The following is a 21,193-nucleotide window of genomic DNA, read 5'->3' on the forward strand; positions in this document are numbered from 1 at the left end:
GTCTTGACACTGTTTCTCTTTTTCTTCTTTGGGGCTCGTTTCACATTTGAGAGTGACTTTTTTCATGGGATATTATAGGTCATTTCTTTGTGTGCATAAATCCAATTTACATGAGATATGCCATGATCCGTCATACCGTAGCAATAAGTGAAATTATTATATAAAATATTTAACTTTAAGGCATCTATATGCTTAATACGACAGGATAACTGTCACTAAGATGCGATGGGGTAGGAAACTATTGTTGTTAAAATCTATAGTAAGCTATCCAAATGAGATGATCCTGTTTTTCAATGTTTATTTATTCCTGTAACATTTTGTTAAGCAATATCATTCAGTCAGCCCCGGTGGCGCAATCGGTTAGCGCGCCGTACTTATAGACAGTATCCTAGGCGATGCGGAGGTTGTGAGTTCGATCCTCACCCGGGGCAACGATCATTTTTAATGAAAAAATCCATTACCTATCATTACGCCAATATATTATATTTACATATTCTGATATATTTCGCATATTGCATGGGTAATCGGGAAAGGCAACAGGCATCGGTTAATTAGGAGTGTTTTCCATTTAATTTCCTTGCATCACCTAGTCATTTTGAACCTTTAATTTGAGTTAGTCATTTTAAATTGCTACTATTCCTCCTATGTGTTAAATGAGGTTGGCTACTGCACATTTTGACACTTGTTTCAGACATCAAACATAAACCTGAATACACACGCACAATGAAGGCGCAGGGACGCTCGCAAAGATATTGAAAACTGCATACATCTAATGTAGTCTTACTCTTCTGCCAGGAACGAGAGGTCTCTGAGGTTCGAGGCCACTCTCCTACCCCAAAGAGTCAGATGCCTTCCGATACGTCGAACACTTCCAATATGGATGGTTGCAAGTTCTCTAACAGTACATGCCACGAAGAGAAACTGGTGGCCCGCATCAGTGAAGCATTTAAGGCATTTCTGTCGTAGAAGAGAAAGGTGCTCACACGTTTAGTCCCGACTGACGATGAACAACATGCATCGTCTTGTTTGGAGGATTAATTTAATGCTGTGCAAAACTGTGCTTCTTATGGATCTACCTCCTTACTCTCTGCGCCCATTTCATACCATATTCCTGCCAAACTCATGGAAAGAAATGTAGCAAGATGAGTCTACTGACTAGACGTTGTTGTTGTCAAACACCTTCGAGGTTGGAAATCCACGATCTGTTATTTAAGTGGATGAAGAAAACAAAGTGTTCTGCCTATCGTGACTTGCATGTGACCACGATTTAAGATATCCAACTATGGAAAAGTTCATTCTTCGTTTTGCAACCGCTCATGGCAAACGATCCCACACATTACCACACAAATTGAATGTTCTAAAGAAACATAATTTTGCATTCCGGACGTTTGTGTATCTAATTGCGCTTGCCACGACTGTGTTCATCAACCTTTATTTCCTTACTGTCGGAATTGTCGTGTGTCCCAAGTTGGATAACAAACAATACTTTGTTTGCTCATAAAAGTAGAATAGGGTTATTACGATATTTACTATGAAGGGGTTGAGGTTTAAATGCTGAATTTCAAAGAAAGAAAAACTCTAAGACTGTTTACATATTCCAGATATTATTTGATATCTTTAAAATTTCCATTCAAGCAAGAATTAAAAAAGCAATACAACAATATGACTTAATATGGAGTAAAATCCAAACTAAATAGTATACGAATTGATCAAAATACTGATTCTAATTATTCACAATATGCAGTATCTATTTACATTGTTTCAATTTCTTTTCTTCTGTCAAATTTTCTTTTTCTTTCATTTTTGTTTCTCTCGTCATGCATCCAAGTTTGTTAATTAAGACAATGATTTTCTAAACCATTTTAGGTTTATAGCTTATATCGGCATGGTATTGGGCTCAGCATAGAAGGGATTTTCTGGTTGACAAAATATTGCTGGTCTTTGCACTGCATACTGTTTGTAAATAGCAATATTATTTGCTGTTCATAATGGGTTTATATATATATATATATATATATATATATATATATATATATATATATATATATATATATATATATATATATATATATATATATATATATATATATATATATATATATATATATATATATATATATATATATATATATATATATATATATATATATATATATATATATAACACCATCACCCCATGCACCAAACCCATTGTTACATGTTGGTTTGGTTATTGTTATCAAGAGGATGATAGACCACGGAGATACTGCGCGGATCGAGTAAATAATAAAATAAAAAACGAAATAGAATAAATTGAGACCTGAGCAGAGATATAGAATAAAACAAAACAAGCCTCAGAATGCAGAATAAAAGAATATAATCAATTATAAAAGCAAAAGGAAATGGAACATGACATTTGAATGATACACTTTCTTAGAAATAATTACTAAGTTTTTAAAAATATAATTAACCATTCTGTTCATACCAATAATAGAAATCTCTTCTCGCCTAGCATGCCTGCATAACTTGGTTGCTTGCCGGTCCTTCCAAATTCAACGTCGGTCACAGGTTAGAGTAGAAAGATATTCTCTCTCTCCCTTTCTTTCTCTCTCACTCTCTCTCACTCTGTCTCAGACTCTCTCTCTCTCTCTCTCTCTCTCTCTCTCTCTCTCTCTCCCAGCCTTCTATCGGATCATCAAGCATAATCTGGCCGTCTCCTTCCTTTGCTCACTGTATCGGTGTATGGAAATATTTTGCTTTTAAAATAAGTAAGAGACAAAGTAGATATTTGGCAGTTTTTTCCTCTGGGATCGAACCTCATGATCTCTCTCATTACGTCAGATATCGTCATGTCGTAATTCAACAGAAATTAAGCCTAATATGTGTCAGTTCGCAGCCTGACAGCAGATACAAACACCCTAGAAGTCAGTAGTAGTGGTGGCAGTGGAGGTGCTAATGAGATGGCTTTGGTCTTCTTTTCATTTTCACTTCTGGTTTCTCCTCATTCTTTTTCACTTCTGTCGAATGAGGAGTGGACATCATCTTTTTAATGCAAGCTTTCAGTTCTTCTCGTTGGGGTGTGTGGGGGAAAGCGGCAACAAGGACGCTGCAATCTTGCTAGGAATGGGAGCTGCTGACGGTGCTTGAAAACTTCTCGTACCTGTTCTTCATCAGGCATTCGTGGGGCTGCGTCTGTCTTGACCACTGGGGTGGTGGTGGGTGGTGGTGATGGTGATGGATTATTCATCAAGGTCTTAAAATCTTTCAGAGTGGGTAGAGCTGTTTCGTCTAAAGATTTCTGGTGAAAGAGTTGTATTCGTTGCAAGAGTTGACCGTACTTTAGTGATTTTTCTGTTTCAGACAAATCGTTACGATCCATCAACGATTGCAATTCCTGTTGTAACTTGGACGTCTTGGTCAAATTCGGATGATTGGGAGGCAAATATGGGGTCCGTTGTAATTGCCAACGATGGCATTCCATCCATCGTTTCGTAAGGCACTAAAGCTTGTTTTCGTCCCTCCACTCGATTTCAACGGTCTCGTCTGAGATCTTTGGACTCCAGAGGTCCCTTTTATCTTCTTGGTTCCTTTTTATCTTGCTCCCATCAGTCCCCCCAGCATTGTTCCCAATACTCCTTTCAGCAAGGGTCCTAACAAGAGGGACAAAATTCTTCCGCGTTGTACCAACATCTTCATCTTTTGATAAATTTATATTTTCTTTGGACCAATTGGAGACAAACGTGACGATGTTTGGCTAAGCATTCTTCTGGTGTTTAGACACAGGTATCGTATCTTTCAAGACGTTCAAACAACATTCGCACACGGTATCGATGAAATCTTTGGAGGCGGTTTGAATGAGATCCTTTCGCATGAGTGGAGAAGCTTTGGACAGGACGGACAACATGTCCCCATGTTTGACTAAACGAGGTGTCAGTACTTTCCTTTTCTTTCCTTTGGTGATAGAAGAGGGATGGCTTCTTGGGGTGACATCTATGGGTTTTCAGGATCACAAAAACAATGATTCCCATTCTTTGCCTCAGGTCTTTTTTGTACTGGAACGCTTAGCCACTGATTTTCTTTATGTCATGTCAACTTGATGACAGTCATCACGCGTCGTGGAGGGATTCGCAACGGAATAAATCAGGACAGTCTTTGCTTGGACAAATCCAGTAAACTCTGTAACATGCCAAATCTCTCTTGGACTTTGATTTTGGGGGCAGGTACTTTGTCAAAAGCTGCTACTGCAGCTAAAGAGGAGAAGGGTGTCACCGTTGGAGAAGTTCTTGGAGACTCGGGTTTCCATTGTTTCATCAACTGAGGAAGAACGGGTGTCAAATTGGGTTTGGCAGGCATCACCAACAACGGAGAAGTGGAAGAACCTAAGGTTACTGGAGACTCGGTCACAGTCGCTGCAGGTCGTGGTTTGCGAATGTAAGGATACGTCCTGTTCGAAGCACCTCTCTTGTAGGTAGTAGCTGTTTTCTGTGGTCTTTTCTTGGGACTTTTCTTTTTCTTTTTCTGTGGGCTTTTCTTTTTGGGGGGCTGTGACCTGGTCTTGACACTGTTTCTCTTTTTCTTCTTTGGGGCTCGTTTCACATTTGAGAGTGACTTTTTTCATGGGATATTATAGGTCATTTCTTTGTGTGCATAAATCCAATTTACATGAGATATGCCATGATCCGTCATACCGTAGCAATAAGTGAAATTATTATATAAAATATTTAACTTTAAGGCATCTATATGCTTAATACGACAGGATAACTGTCACTAAGATGCGATGGGGTAGGAAACTATTGTTGTTAAAATCTATAGTAAGCTATCCAAATGAGATGATCCTGTTTTTCAATGTTTATTTATTCCTGTAACATTTTGTTAAGCAATATCATTCAGTCAGCCCCGGTGGCGCAATCGGTTAGCGCGCCGTACTTATAGACAGTATCCTAGGCGATGCGGAGGTTGTGAGTTCGATCCTCACCCGGGGCAACGATCATTTTTAATGAAAAAATCCATTACCTATCATTACGCCAATATATTTTTTTTTTACATATTCTGATATATTTCGCATATTGCATGGGTAATCGGGAAAGGCAACAGGCATCGGTTAATTAGGAGTGTTTTCCATTTAATTTCCTTGCATCACCTAGTCATTTTGAACCTTTAATTTGAGTTAGTCATTTTAAATTGCTACTATTCCTCCTATGTGTTAAATGAGGTTGGCTACTGCACATTTTGACACTTGTTTCAGACATCAAACATAAACCTGAATACACACGCACAATGAAGGCGCAGGGACGCTCGCAAAGATATTGAAAACTGCATACATCTAATGTAGTCTTACTCTTCTGCCAGGAACGAGAGGTCTCTGAGGTTCGAGGCCACTCTCCTACCCCAAAGAGTCAGATGCCTTCCGATACGTCGAACACTTCCAATATGGATGGTTGCAAGTTCTCTAACAGTACATGCCACGAAGAGAAACTGGTGGCCCGCATCAGTGAAGCATTTAAGGCATTTCTGTCGTAGAAGAGAAAGGTGCTCACACGTTTAGTCCCGACTGACGATGAACAACATGCATCGTCTTCTTTGGAGGATTAATTTAATGCTGTGCAAAACTGTGCTTCTTATGGATCTACCTCCTTACTCTCTGCGCCCATTTCATACCATATTCCTGCCAAACTCATGGAAAGAAATGTAGCAAGATGAGTCTACTGACTAGACGTTGTTGTTGTCAAACACCTTCGAGGTTGGAAATCCACGATCTGTTATTTAAGTGGATGAAGAAAACAAAGTGTTCTGCCTATCGTGACTTGCATGTGACCACGATTTAAGATATCCAACTATGGAAAAGTTCATTCTTCGTTTTGCAACCGCTCATGGCAAACGATCCCACACATTACCACACAAATTGAATGTTCTAAAGAAACATAATTTTGCATTCCGGACGTTTGTGTATCTAATTGCGCTTGCCACGACTGTGTTCATCAACCTTTATTTCCTTACTGTCGGAATTGTCGTGTGTCCCAAGTTGGATAACAAACAATACTTTGTTTGCTCATAAAAGTAGAATAGGGTTATTACGATATTTACTATGAAGGGGTTGAGGTTTAAATGCTGAATTTCAAAGAAAGAAAAACTCTAAGACTGTTTACATATTCCAGATATTATTTGATATCTTTAAAATTTCCATTCAAGCAAGAATTAAAAAAGCAATACAACAATATGACTTAATATGGAGTAAAATCCAAACTAAATAGTATACGAATTGATCAAAATACTGATTCTAATTATTCACAATATGCAGTATCTATTTACATTGTTTCAATTTCTTTTCTTCTGTCAAATTTTCTTTTTCTTTCATTTTTGTTTCTCTCGTCATGCATCCAAGTTTGTTAATTAAGACAATGATTTTCTAAACCATTTTAGGTTTATAGCTTATATCGGCATGGTATTGGGCTCAGCATAGAAGGGATTTTCTGGTTGACAAAATATTGCTGGTCTTTGCACTGCATACTGTTTGTAAATAGCAATATTATTTGCTGTTCATAATGGGTTTATATATATATATATATATATATATATATATATATATATATATATATATATATATATATATATATATATATATATATATATATATATATATATATATATATATATATATATATATATATATATAACACCATCACCCCATGCACCAAACCCATTGTTACATGTTGGTTTGGTTATTGTTATCAAGAGGATGATAGACCACGGAGATACTGCGCGGATCGAGTAAATAATAAAATAAAAAACGAAATAGAATAAATTGAGACCTGAGCAGAGATATAGAATAAAACAAAACAAGCCTCAGAATGCAGAATAAAAGAATATAATCAATTATAAAAGCAAAAGGAAATGGAACATGACATTTGAATGATACACTTTCTTAGAAATAATTACTAAGTTTTTAAAAATATAATTAACCATTCTGTTCATACCAATAATAGAAATCTCTTCTCGCCTAGCATGCCTGCATAACTTGGTTGCTTGCCGGTCCTTCCAAATTCAACGTCGGTCACAGGTTAGAGTAGAAAGATATTCTCTCTCTCCCTTTCTTTCTCTCTCACTCTCTCTCACTCTGTCTCAGACTCTCTCTCTCTCTCTCTCTCTCTCTCTCTCTCTCTCTCTCTCTCTCTCTCTCTCTCTCCAGCCTTCTATCGGATCATCAAGCATAATCTGGCCGTCTCCTTCCTTTGCTCACTGTATCGGTGTATGGAAATATTTTGCTTTTAAAATAAGTAAGAGACAAAGTAGATATTTGGCAGTTTTTTCCTCTGGGATCGAACCTCATGATCTCTCTCATTACGTCAGATATCGTCATGTCGTAATTCAACAGAAATTAAGCCTAATATGTGTCAGTTCGCAGCCTGACAGCAGATACAAACACCCTAGAAGTCAGTAGTAGTGGTGGCAGTGGAGGTGCTAATGAGATGGCTTTGGTCTTCTTTTCATTTTCACTTCTGGTTTCTCCTCATTCTTTTTCACTTCTGTCGAATGAGGAGTGGACATCATCTTTTTAATGCAAGCTTTCAGTTCTTCTCGTTGGGGTGTGTGGGGGAAAGCGGCAACAAGGACGCTGCAATCTTGCTAGGAATGGGAGCTGCTGACGGTGCTTGAAAACTTCTCGTACCTGTTCTTCATCAGGCATTCGTGGGGCTGCGTCTGTCTTGACCACTGGGGTGGTGGTGGGTGGTGGTGATGGTGATGGATTATTCATCAAGGTCTTAAAATCTTTCAGAGTGGGTAGAGCTGTTTCGTCTAAAGATTTCTGGTGAAAGAGTTGTATTCGTTGCAAGAGTTGACCGTACTTTAGTGATTTTTCTGTTTCAGACAAATCGTTACGATCCATCAACGATTGCAATTCCTGTTGTAACTTGGACGTCTTGGTCAAATTCGGATGATTGGGAGGCAAATATGGGGTCCGTTGTAATTGCCAACGATGGCATTCCATCCATCGTTTCGTAAGGCACTAAAGCTTGTTTTCGTCCCTCCACTCGATTTCAACGGTCTCGTCTGAGATCTTTGGACTCCAGAGGTCCCTTTTATCTTCTTGGTTCCTTTTTATCTTGCTCCCATCAGTCCCCCCAGCATTGTTCCCAATACTCCTTTCAGCAAGGGTCCTAACAAGAGGGACAAAATTCTTCCGCGTTGTACCAACATCTTCATCTTTTGATAAATTTATATTTTCTTTGGACCAATTGGAGACAAACGTGACGATGTTTGGCTAAGCATTCTTCTGGTGTTTAGACACAGGTATCGTATCTTTCAAGACGTTCAAACAACATTCGCACACGGTATCGATGAAATCTTTGGAGGCGGTTTGAATGAGATCCTTTCGCATGAGTGGAGAAGCTTTGGACAGGACGGACAACATGTCCCCATGTTTGACTAAACGAGGTGTCAGTACTTTCCTTTTCTTTCCTTTGGTGATAGAAGAGGGATGGCTTCTTGGGATGACATCTATGGGTTTTCAGGATCACAAAAACAATGATTCCCATTCTTTGCCTCAGGTCTTTTTTGTACTGGAACGCTTAGCCACTGATTTTCTTTATGTCATGTCAACTTGATGACAGTCATCACGCGTCGTGGAGGGATTCGCAACGGAATAAATCAGGACAGTCTTTGCTTGGACAAATCCAGTAAACTCTGTAACATGCCAAATCTCTCTTGGACTTTGATTTTGGGGGCAGGTACTTTGTCAAAAGCTGCTACTGCAGCTAAAGAGGAGAAGGGTGTCACCGTTGGAGAAGTTCTTGGAGACTCGGGTTTCCATTGTTTCATCAACTGAGGAAGAACGGGTGTCAAATTGGGTTTGGCAGGTATCACCAACAACGGAGAAGTGGAAGAACCTAAGGTTACTGGAGACTCGGTCACAGTCGCTGCAGGTCGTGGTTTGCGAATGTAAGGATACGTCCTGTTCGAAGCACCTCTCTTGTAGGTAGTAGCTGTTTTCTGTGGTCTTTTCTTGGGACTTTTCTTTTTCTTTTTCTGTGGGCTTTTCTTTTTGGGGGGCTGTGACCTGGTCTTGACACTGTTTCTCTTTTTCTTCTTTGGGGCTCGTTTCACATTTGAGAGTGACTTTTTTCATGGGATATTATAGGTCATTTCTTTGTGTGCATAAATCCAATTTACATGAGATATGCCATGATCCGTCATACCGTAGCAATAAGTGAAATTATTATATAAAATATTTAACTTTAAGGCATCTATATGCTTAATACGACAGGATAACTGTCACTAAGATGCGATGGGGTAGGAAACTATTGTTGTTAAAATCTATAGTAAGCTATCCAAATGAGATGATCCTGTTTCTCAATGTTTATTTATTCCTGTAACATTTTGTTAAGCAATATCATTCAGTCAGCCCCGGTGGCGCAATCGGTTAGCGCGCCGTACTTATAGACAGTATCCTAGGCGATGCGGAGGTTGTGAGTTCGATCCTCACCCGGGGCAACGATCATTTTTAATGAAAAAATCCATTACCTATCATTACGCCAATATATTTTTTTTTTACATATTCTGATATATTTCGCATATTGCATGGGTAATCGGGAAAGGCAACAGGCATCGGTTAATTAGGAGTGTTTTCCATTTAATTTCCTTGCATCACCTAGTCATTTTGAACCTTTAATTTGAGTTAGTCATTTTAAATTGCTACTATTCCTCCTATGTGTTAAATGAGGTTGGCTACTGCACATTTTGACACTTGTTTCAGACATCAAACATAAACCTGAATACACACGCACAATGAAGGCGCAGGGACGCTCGCAAAGATATTGAAAACTGCATACATCTAATGTAGTCTTACTCTTCTGCCAGGAACGAGAGGTCTCTGAGGTTCGAGGCCACTCTCCTACCCCAAAGAGTCAGATGCCTTCCGATACGTCGAACACTTCCAATATGGATGGTTGCAAGTTCTCTAACAGTACATGCCACGAAGAGAAACTGGTGGCCCGCATCAGTGAAGCATTTAAGGCATTTCTGTCGTAGAAGAGAAAGGTGCTCACACGTTTAGTCCCGACTGACGATGAACAACATGCATCGTCTTCTTTGGAGGATTAATTTAATGCTGTGCAAAACTGTGCTTCTTATGGATCTACCTCCTTACTCTCTGCGCCCATTTCATACCATATTCCTGCCAAACTCATGGAAAGAAATGTAGCAAGATGAGTCTACTGACTAGACGTTGTTGTTGTCAAACACCTTCGAGGTTGGAAATCCACGATCTGTTATTTAAGTGGATGAAGAAAACAAAGTGTTCTGCCTATCGTGACTTGCATGTGACCACGATTTAAGATATCCAACTATGGAAAAGTTCATTCTTCGTTTTGCAACCGCTCATGGCAAACGATCCCACACATTACCACACAAATTGAATGTTCTAAAGAAACATAATTTTGCATTCCGGACGTTTGTGTATCTAATTGCGCTTGCCACGACTGTGTTCATCAACCTTTATTTCCTTACTGTCGGAATTGTCGTGTGTCCCAAGTTGGATAACAAACAATACTTTGTTTGCTCATAAAAGTAGAATAGGGTTATTACGATATTTACTATGAAGGGGTTGAGGTTTAAATGCTGAATTTCAAAGAAAGAAAAACTCTAAGACTGTTTACATATTCCAGATATTATTTGATATCTTTAAAATTTCCATTCAAGCAAGAATTAAAAAAGCAATACAACAATATGACTTAATATGGAGTAAAATCCAAACTAAATAGTATACGAATTGATCAAAATACTGATTCTAATTATTCACAATATGCAGTATCTATTTACATTGTTTCAATTTCTTTTCTTGTGTCAAATTTTCTTTTTCTTTCATTTTTGTTTCTCTCGTCATGCATCCAAGTTTGTTAATTAAGACAATGATTTTCTAAACCATTTTAGGTTTATAGCTTATATCGGCATGGTATTGGGCTCAGCATAGAAGGGATTTTCTGGTTGACAAAATATTGCTGGTCTTTGCACTGCATACTGTTTGTAAATAGCAATATTATTTGCTGTTCATAATGGGTTTATATATATATATATATATATATATATATATATATATATATATATATATATATATATATATATATATATATATATATATATATATATATATATATATATATATATATATATATAACACCATCACCCCATGCACCAAACCCATTGTTACATGTTGGTTTGGTTATTGTTATCAAGAGGATGATAGACCACGGAGATACTGCGCGGATCGAGTAAATAATAAAATAAAAAACGAAATAGAATAAATTGAGACCTGAGCAGAGATATAGAATAAAACAAAACAAGCCTCAGAATGCAGAATAAAAGAATATAATCAATTATAAAAGCAAAAGGAAATGGAACATGACATTTGAATGATACACTTTCTTAGAAATAATTACTAAGTTTTTAAAAATATAATTAACCATTCTGTTCATACCAATAATAGAAATCTCTTCTCGCCTAGCATGCCTGCATAACTTGGTTGCTTGCCGGTCCTTCCAAATTCAACGTCGGTCACAGGTTAGAGTAGAAAGATATTCTCTCTCTCCCTTTCTTTCTCTCTCACTCTCTCTCACTCTGTCTCAGACTCTCTCTCTCTCTCTCTCTCTCTCTCTCTCTCTCTCTCTCTCTCTCTCTCTCTCTCTCTCTCTCTCTCTCTCTCCAGCCTTCTATCGGATCATCAAGCATAATCTGGCCGTCTCCTTCCTTTGCTCACTGTATCGGTGTATGGAAATATTTTGCTTTTAAAATAAGTAAGAGACAAAGTAGATATTTGGCAGTTTTTTCCTCTGGGATCGAACCTCATGATCTCTCTCATTACGTCAGATATCGTCATGTCGTAATTCAACAGAAATTAAGCCTAATATGTGTCAGTTCGCAGCCTGACAGCAGATACAAACACCCTAGAAGTCAGTAGTAGTGGTGGCAGTGGAGGTGCTAATGAGATGGCTTTGGTCTTCTTTTCATTTTCACTTCTGGTTTCTCCTCATTCTTTTTCACTTCTGTCGAATGAGGAGTGGACATCATCTTTTTAATGCAAGCTTTCAGTTCTTCTCGTTGGGGTGTGTGGGGGAAAGCGGCAACAAGGACGCTGCAATCTTGCTAGGAATGGGAGCTGCTGACGGTGCTTGAAAACTTCTCGTACCTGTTCTTCATCAGGCATTCGTGGGGCTGCGTCTGTCTTGACCACTGGGGTGGTGGTGGGTGGTGGTGATGGTGATGGATTATTCATCAAGGTCTTAAAATCTTTCAGAGTGGGTAGAGCTGTTTCGTCTAAAGATTTCTGGTGAAAGAGTTGTATTCGTTGCAAGAGTTGACCGTACTTTAGTGATTTTTCTGTTTCAGACAAATCGTTACGATCCATCAACGATTGCAATTCCTGTTGTAACTTGGACGTCTTGGTCAAATTCGGATGATTGGGAGGCAAATATGGGGTCCGTTGTAATTGCCAACGATGGCATTCCATCCATCGTTTCGTAAGGCACTAAAGCTTGTTTTCGTCCCTCCACTCGATTTCAACGGTCTCGTCTGAGATCTTTGGACTCCAGAGGTCCCTTTTATCTTCTTGGTTCCTTTTTATCTTGCTCCCATCAGTCCCCCCAGCATTGTTCCCAATACTCCTTTCAGCAAGGGTCCTAACAAGAGGGACAAAATTCTTCCGCGTTGTACCAACATCTTCATCTTTTGATAAATTTATATTTTCTTTGGACCAATTGGAGACAAACGTGACGATGTTTGGCTAAGCATTCTTCTGGTGTTTAGACACAGGTATCGTATCTTTCAAGACGTTCAAACAATATTCGCACACGGTATCGATGAAATCTTTGGAGGCGGTTTGAATGAGATCCTTTCGCATGAGTGGAGAAGCTTTGGACAGGACGGACAACATGTCCCCATGTTTGACTAAACGAGGTGTCAGTACTTTCCTTTTCTTTCCTTTGGTGATAGAAGAGGGATGGCTTCTTGGGGTGACATCTATGGGTTTTCAGGATCACAAAAACAATGATTCCCATTCTTTGCCTCAGGTCTTTTTTGTACTGGAACGCTTAGCCACTGATTTTCTTTATGTCATGTCAACTTGATGACAGTCATCACGCGTCGTGGAGGGATTCGCAACGGAATAAATCAGGACAGTCTTTGCTTGGACAAATCCAGTAAACTCTGTAACATGCCAAATCTCTCTTGGACTTTGATTTTGGGGGCAGGTACTTTGTCAAAAGCTGCTACTGCAGCTAAAGAGGAGAAGGGTGTCACCGTTGGAGAAGTTCTTGGAGACTCGGGTTTCCATTGTTTCATCAACTGAGGAAGAACGGGTGTCAAATTGGGTTTGGCAGGCATCACCAACAACGGAGAAGTGGAAGAACCTAAGGTTACTGGAGACTCGGTCACAGTCGCTGCAGGTCGTGGTTTGCGAATGTAAGGATACGTCCTGTTCGAAGCACCTCTCTTGTAGGTAGTAGCTGTTTTCTGTGGTCTTTTCTTGGGACTTTTCTTTTTCTTTTTCTGTGGGCTTTTCTTTTTGGGGGGCTGTGACCTGGTCTTGACACTGTTTCTCTTTTTCTTCTTTGGGGCTCGTTTCACATTTGAGAGTGACTTTTTTCATGGGATATTATAGGTCATTTCTTTGTGTGCATAAATCCAATTTACATGAGATATGCCATGATCCGTCATACCGTAGCAATAAGTGAAATTATTATATAAAATATTTAACTTTAAGGCATCTATATGCTTAATACGACAGGATAACTGTCACTAAGATGCGATGGGGTAGGAAACTATTGTTGTTAAAATCTATAGTAAGCTATCCAAATGAGATGATCCTGTTTTTCAATGTTTATTTATTCCTGTAACATTTTGTTAAGCAATATCATTCAGTCAGCCCCGGTGGCGCAATCGGTTAGCGCGCCGTACTTATAGACAGTATCCTAGGCGATGCGGAGGTTGTGAGTTCGATCCTCACCCGGGGCAACGATCATTTTTAATGAAAAAATCCATTACCTATCATTACGCCAATATATTATATTTACATATTCTGATATATTTCGCATATTGCATGGGTAATCGGGAAAGGCAACAGGCATCGGTTAATTAGGAGTGTTTACCATTTAATTTCCTTGCATCACCTAGTCATTTTGAACCTTTAATTTGAGTTAGTCATTTTAAATTGCTACTATTCCTCCTATGTGTTAAATGAGGTTGGCTACTGCACATTTTGACACTTGTTTCAGACATCAAACATAAACCTGAATACACACGCACAATGAAGGCGCAGGGACGCTCGCAAAGATATTGAAAACTGCATACATCTAATGTAGTCTTACTCTTCTGCCAGGAACGAGAGGTCTCTGAGGTTCGAGGCCACTCTCCTACCCCAAAGAGTCAGATGCCTTCCGATACGTCGAACACTTCCAATATGGATGGTTGCAAGTTCTCTAACAGTACATGCCACGAAGAGAAACTGGTGGCCCGCATCAGTGAAGCATTTAAGGCATTTCTGTCGTAGAAGAGAAAGGTGCTCACACGTTTAGTCCCGACTGACGATGAACAACATGCATCGTCTTCTTTGGAGGATTAATTTAATGCTGTGCAAAACTGTGCTTCTTATGGATCTACCTCCTTACTCTCTGCGCCCATTTCATACCATATTCCTGCCAAACTCATGGAAAGAAATGTAGCAAGATGAGTCTACTGACTAGACGTTGTTGTTGTCAAACACCTTCGAGGTTGGAAATCCACGATCTGTTATTTAAGTGGATGAAGAAAACAAAGTGTTCTGCCTATCGTGACTTGCATGTGACCACGATTTAAGATATCCAACTATGGAAAAGTTCATTCTTCGTTTTGCAACCGCTCATGGCAAACGATCCCACACATTACCACACAAATTGAATGTTCTAAAGAAACATAATTTTGCATTCCGGACGTTTGTGTATCTAATTGCGCTTGCCACGACTGTGTTCATCAACCTTTATTTCCTTACTGTCGGAATTGTCGTGTGTCCCAAGTTGGATAACAAACAATACTTTGTTTGCTCATAAAAGTAGAATAGGGTTATTACGATATTTACTATGAAGGGGTTGAGGTTTAAATGCTGAATTTCAAAGAAAGAAAAACTCTAAGACTGTTTACATATTCCAGATATTATTTGATATCTTTAAAATTTCCATTCAAGCAAGAATTAAAAAAGCAATACAACAATATGACTTAATATGGAGTAAAATCCAAACTAAATAGTATACGAATTGATCAAAATACTGATTCTAATTATTCACAATATGCAGTATCTATTTACATTGTTTCAATTTCTTTTCTTCTGTCAAATTTTCTTTTTCTTTCATTTTTGTTTCTCTCGTCATGCATCCAAGTTTGTTAATTAAGACAATGATTTTCTAAACCATTTTAGGTTTATAGCTTATATCGGCATGGTATTGGGCTCAGCATAGAAGGGATTTTCTGGTTGACAAAATATTGCTGGTCTTTGCACTGCATACTGTTTGTAAATAGCAATATTATTTGCTGTTCATAATGGGTTTATATATATATATATATATATATATATATATATATATATATATATATATATATATATATATATAACACCATCACCCCATGCACCAAACCCATTGTTACATGTTGGTTTGGTTATTGTTATCAAGAGGATGATAGACCACGGAGATACTGCGCGGATCGAGTAAATAATAAAATAAAAAACGAAATAGAATAAATTGAGACCTGAGCAGAGATATAGAATAAAACAAAACAAGCCTCAGAATGCAGAATAAAAGAATATAATCAATTATAAAAGCAAAAGGAAATGGAACATGACATTTGAATGATACACTTTCTTAGAAATAATTACTAAGTGTTTAAAAAATATAATTAACCATTCTGTTCATACCAATAATAGAAATCTCTTCTCGCCTAGCATGCCTGCATAACTTGGTTGCTTGCCGGTCCTTCCAAATTCAACGTCGGTCACAGGTTAGAGTAGAAAGATATTCTCTCTCTCCCTTTCTTTCTCTCTCACTCTCTCTCACTCTGTCTCAGACTCTCTCTCTCTCTCTCTCTCTCTCTCTCTCTCTCTCTCTCTCTCTCTCTCTCTCTCTCTCTCTCCCAGCCTTCTATCGGATCATCAAGCATAATCTGGCCGTCTCCTTCCTTTGCTCACTGTATCGGTGTATGGAAATATTTTGCTTTTAAAATAAGTAAGAGACAAAGTAGATATTTGGCAGTTTTTTCCTCTGGGATCGAACCTCATGATCTCTCTCATTACGTCAGATATCGTCATGTCGTAATTCAACAGAAATTAAGCCTAATATGTGTCAGTTCGCAGCCTGACAGCAGATACAAACACCCTAGAAGTCAGTAGTAGTGGTGGCAGTGGAGGTGCTAATGAGATGGCTTTGGTCTTCTTTTCATTTTCACTTCTGGTTTCTCCTCATTCTTTTTCACTTCTGTCGAATGAGGAGTGGACATCATCTTTTTAATGCAAGCTTTCAGTTCTTCTCGTTGGGGTGTGTGGGGGAAAGCGGCAACAAGGACGCTGCAATCTTGCTAGGAATGGGAGCTGCTGACGGTGCTTGAAAACTTCTCGTACCTGTTCTTCATCAGGCATTCGTGGGGCTGCGTCTGTCTTGACCACTGGGGTGGTGGTGGGTGGTGGTGATGGTGATGGATTATTCATCAAGGTCTTAAAATCTTTCAGAGTGGGTAGAGCTGTTTCGTCTAAAGATTTCTGGTGAAAGAGTTGTATTCGTTGCAAGAGTTGACCGTACTTTAGTGATTTTTCTGTTTCAGACAAATCGTTACGATCCATCAACGATTGCAATTCCTGTTGTAACTTGGACGTCTTGGTCAAATTCGGATGATTGGGAGGCAAATATGGGGTCCGTTGTAATTGCCAACGATGGCATTCCATCCATCGTTTCGTAAGGCACTAAAGCTTGTTTTCGTCCCTCCACTCGATTTCAACGGTCTCGTCTGAGATCTTTGGACTCCAGAGGTCCCTTTTATCTTCTTGGTTCCTTTTTATCTTGCTCCCATCAGTCCCCCCAGCATTGTTCCCAATACTCCTTTCAGCAAGGGTCCTAACAAGAGGGACAAAATTCTTCCGCGTTGTACCAACATCTTCATCTTTTGATAAATTTATATTTTCTTTGGACCAATTGGAGACAAACGTGACGATGTTTGGCTAAGCATTCTTCTGGTGTTTAGACACAGGTATCGTATCTTTCAAGACGTTCAAACAATATTCGCACACGGTATCGATGAAATCTTTGGAGGCGGTTTGAATGAGATCCTTTCGCATGAGTGGAGAAGCTTTGGACAGGACGGACAACATGTCCCCATGTTTGACTAAACGAGGTGTCAGTACTTTCCTTTTCTTTCCTTTGGTGATAGAAGAGGGATGGCTTCTTGGGGTGACATCTATGGGTTTTCAGGATCACAAAAACAATGATTCCCATTCTTTGCCTCAGGTCTTTTTTGTACTGGAACGCTTAGCCACTGATTTTCTTTATGTCATGTCAACTTGATGACAGTCATCACGCGTCGTGGAGGGATTCGCAACGGAATAAATCAGGACAGTCTTTGCTTGGACAAATCCAGTAAACTCTGTAACATGCCAAATCTCTCTTGGACTTTGATTTTGGGGGCAGGTACTTTGTCAAAAGCTGCTACTGCAGCTAAAGAGGAGAAGGGTGTCACCGTTGGAGAAGTTCTTGGAGACTCGGGTTTCCATTGTTTCATCAACTGAGGAAGAACGGGTGTCAAATTGGGTTTGGCAGGCATCACCAACAACGGAGAAGTGGAAGAACCTAAGGTTACTGGAGACTCGGTCACAGTCGCTGCAGGTCGTGGTTTGCGAATGTAAGGATACGTCCTGTTCGAAGCACCTCTCTTGTAGGTAGTAGCTGTTTTCTGTGGTCTTTTCTTGGGACTTTTCTTTTTCTTTTTCTGTGGGCTTTTCTTTTTGGGGGGCTGTGACCTGGTCTTGACACTGTTTCTCTTTTTCTTCTTTGGGGCTCGTTTCACATTTGAGAGTGACTTTTTTCATGGGATATTATAGGTCATTTCTTTGTGTGCATAAATCCAATTTACATGAGATATGCCATGATCCGTCATACCGTAGCAATAAGTGAAATTATTATATAAAATATTTAACTTTAAGGCATCTATATGCTTAATACGACAGGATAACTGTCACTAAGATGCGATGGGGTAGGAAACTATTGTTGTTAAAATCTATAGTAAGCTATCCAAATGAGATGATCCTGTTTTTCAATGTTTATTTATTCCTGTAACATTTTGTTAAGCAATATCATTCAGTCAGCCCCGGTGGCGCAATCGGTTAGCGCGCCGTACTTATAGACAGTATCCTAGGCGATGCGGAGGTTGTGAGTTCGATCCTCACCCGGGGCAACGATCATTTTTAATGAAAAAATCCATTACCTATCATTACGCCAATATATTATATTTACATATTCTGATATATTTCGCATATTGCATGGGTAATCGGGAAAGGCAACAGGCATCGGTTAATTAGGAGTGTTTACCATTTAATTTCCTTGCATCACCTAGTCATTTTGAACCTTTAATTTGAGTTAGTCATTTTAAATTGCTACTATTCCTCCTATGTGTTAAATGAGGTTGGCTACTGCACATTTTGACACTTGTTTCAGACATCAAACATAAACCTGAATACACACGCACAATGAAGGCGCAGGGACGCTCGCAAAGATATTGAAAACTGCATACATCTAATGTAGTCTTACTCTTCTGCCAGGAACGAGAGGTCTCTGAGGTTCGAGGCCACTCTCCTACCCCAAAGAGTCAGATGCCTTCCGATACGTCGAACACTTCCAATATGGATGGTTGCAAGTTCTCTAACAGTACATGCCACGAAGAGAAACTGGTGGCCCGCATCAGTGAAGCATTTAAGGCATTTCTGTCGTAGAAGAGAAAGGTGCTCACACGTTTAGTCCCGACTGACGATGAACAACATGCATCGTCTTCTTTGGAGGATTAATTTAATGCTGTGCAAAACTGTGCTTCTTATGGATCTACCTCCTTACTCTCTGCGCCCATTTCATACCATATTCCTGCCAAACTCATGGAAAGAAATGTAGCAAGATGAGTCTACTGACTAGACGTTGTTGTTGTCAAACACCTTCGAGGTTGGAAATCCACGATCTGTTATTTAAGTGGATGAAGAAAACAAAGTGTTCTGCCTATCGTGACTTGCATGTGACCACGATTTAAGATATCCAACTATGGAAAAGTTCATTCTTCGTTTTGCAACCGCTCATGGCAAACGATCCCACACATTACCACACAAATTGAATGTTCTAAAGAAACATAATTTTGCATTCCGGACGTTTGTGTATCTAATTGCGCTTGCCACGACTGTGTTCATCAACCTTTATTTCCTTACTGTCGGAATTGTCGTGTGTCCCAAGTTGGATAACAAACAATACTTTGTTTGCTCATAAAAGTAGAATAGGGTTATTACGATATTTACTATGAAGGGGTTGAGGTTTAAATGCTGAATTTCAAAGAAAGAAAAACTCTAAGACTGTTTACATATTCCAGATATTATTTGATATCTTTAAAATTTCCATTCAAGCAAGAATTAAAAAAGCAATACAACAATATGACTTAATATGGAGTAAAATCCAAACTAAATAGTATACGAATTGATCAAAATACTGATTCTAATTATTCACAATATGCAGTATCTATTTACATTGTTTCAATTTCTTTTCTTCTGTCAAATTTTCTTTTTCTTTCATTTTTGTTTCTCTCGTCATGCATCCAAGTTTGTTAATTAAGACAATGATTTTCTAAACCATTTTAGGTTTATAGCTTATATCGGCATGGTATTGGGCTCAGCATAGAAGGGATTTTCTGGTTGACAAAATATTGCTGGTCTTTGCACTGCATACTGTTTGTAAATAGCAATATTATTTGCTGTTCATAATGGGTTTATATATATATATATATATATATATATATATATATATATATATATATATATATATATATATATATATATATATATATATATAACACCATCACCCCATGCACCAAACCCATTGTTACATGTTGGTTTGGTTATTGTTATCAAGAGGATGATAGACCACGGAGATACTGCGCGGATCGAGTAAATAATAAAATAAAAAACGAAATAGAATAAATTGAGACCTGAGCAGAGATATAGAATAAAACAAAACAAGCCTCAGAATGCAGAATAAAAGAATATAATCAATTATAAAAGCAAAAGGAAATGGAACATGACATTTGAATGATACACTTTCTTAGAAATAATTACTAAGTGTTTAAAAAATATAATTAACCATTCTGTTCATACCAATAATAGAAATCTCTTCTCGCCTAGCATGCCTGCATAACTTGGTTGCTTGCCGGTCCTTCCAAATTCAACGTCGGTCACAGGTTAGAGTAGAAAGATATTCTCTCTCTCCCTTTCTTTCTCTCTCACTCTCTCTCACTCTGTCTCAGACTCTCTCTCTCTCTCTCTCTCTCTCTCTCTCTCTCTCTCTCTCTCTCTCTCTCTCTCTCTCTCTCTCCAGCCTTCTATCGGATCATCAAGCATAATCTGGCCGTCTCCTTCCTTTGCTCACTGTATCGGTGTATGGAAATATTTTGCTTTTAAAATAAGTAAGAGACAAAGTAGATATTTGGCAGTTTTTTCCTCTGGGATCGAACCTCATGATCTCTCTCATTACGTCAGATATCGTCATGTCGTAATTCAACAGAAATTAAGCCTAATATGTGTCAGTTCGCAGCCTGACAGCAGATACAAACACCCTAGAAGTCAGTAGTAGTGGTGGCAGTGGAGGTGCTAATGAGATGGCTTTGGTCTTCTTTTCATTTTCACTTCTGGTTTCTCCTCATTCTTTTTCACTTCTGTCGAATGAGGAGTGGACATCATCTTTTTAATGCAAGCTTTCAGTTCTTCTCGTTGGGGTGTGTGGGGGAAAGCGGCAACAAGGACGCTGCAATCTTGCTAGGAATGGGAGCTGCTGACGGTGCTTGAAAACTTCTCGTACCTGTTCTTCATCAGGCATTCGTGGGGCTGCGTCTGTCTTGACCACTGGGGTGGTGGTGGGTGGTGGTGATGGTGATGGATTATTCATCAAGGTCTTAAAATCTTTCAGAGTGG

General features: G+C 38.9%; 5 non-coding genes across 5 annotated transcripts; all 5 read left to right on the top strand.

Moving 5' to 3' along the window:
• Window positions 1-341: 341 nt before the first annotated feature.
• Window positions 342-431, top strand: Trnai-uau (transfer RNA isoleucine (anticodon UAU)). The gene is given in 2 exon segments: window positions 342-379; window positions 396-431. It is a non-coding gene; the product is annotated as a tRNA-Ile (tRNA).
• A 4,441-nt stretch (window positions 432-4,872) lies between these two features.
• On the top strand, window positions 4,873-4,962 carry Trnai-uau (transfer RNA isoleucine (anticodon UAU)). Its single transcript is given in 2 exon segments — window positions 4,873-4,910; window positions 4,927-4,962. It is a non-coding gene; the product is annotated as a tRNA-Ile (tRNA).
• Window positions 4,963-9,378: 4,416 nt separating this feature from the next.
• Window positions 9,379-9,468, top strand: Trnai-uau (transfer RNA isoleucine (anticodon UAU)). The gene is given in 2 exon segments: window positions 9,379-9,416; window positions 9,433-9,468. It is a non-coding gene; the product is annotated as a tRNA-Ile (tRNA).
• Window positions 9,469-13,890: 4,422 nt separating this feature from the next.
• Window positions 13,891-13,980, top strand: Trnai-uau (transfer RNA isoleucine (anticodon UAU)). Its single transcript is given in 2 exon segments — window positions 13,891-13,928; window positions 13,945-13,980. It is a non-coding gene; the product is annotated as a tRNA-Ile (tRNA).
• Window positions 13,981-18,342: 4,362 nt separating this feature from the next.
• Window positions 18,343-18,432, top strand: Trnai-uau (transfer RNA isoleucine (anticodon UAU)). Its single transcript is given in 2 exon segments — window positions 18,343-18,380; window positions 18,397-18,432. It is a non-coding gene; the product is annotated as a tRNA-Ile (tRNA).
• Window positions 18,433-21,193: the final 2,761 nt, after the last annotated feature.

The sequence above is a fragment of the Sinohyriopsis cumingii genome, unplaced genomic scaffold (genome assembly GCF_028554795.1).
Source record: "Sinohyriopsis cumingii isolate HCF-2022 unplaced genomic scaffold, ASM2855479v2 utg002126l, whole genome shotgun sequence".
NCBI classification, from domain to species: domain Eukaryota; kingdom Metazoa; phylum Mollusca; class Bivalvia; order Unionida; family Unionidae; genus Sinohyriopsis; species Sinohyriopsis cumingii.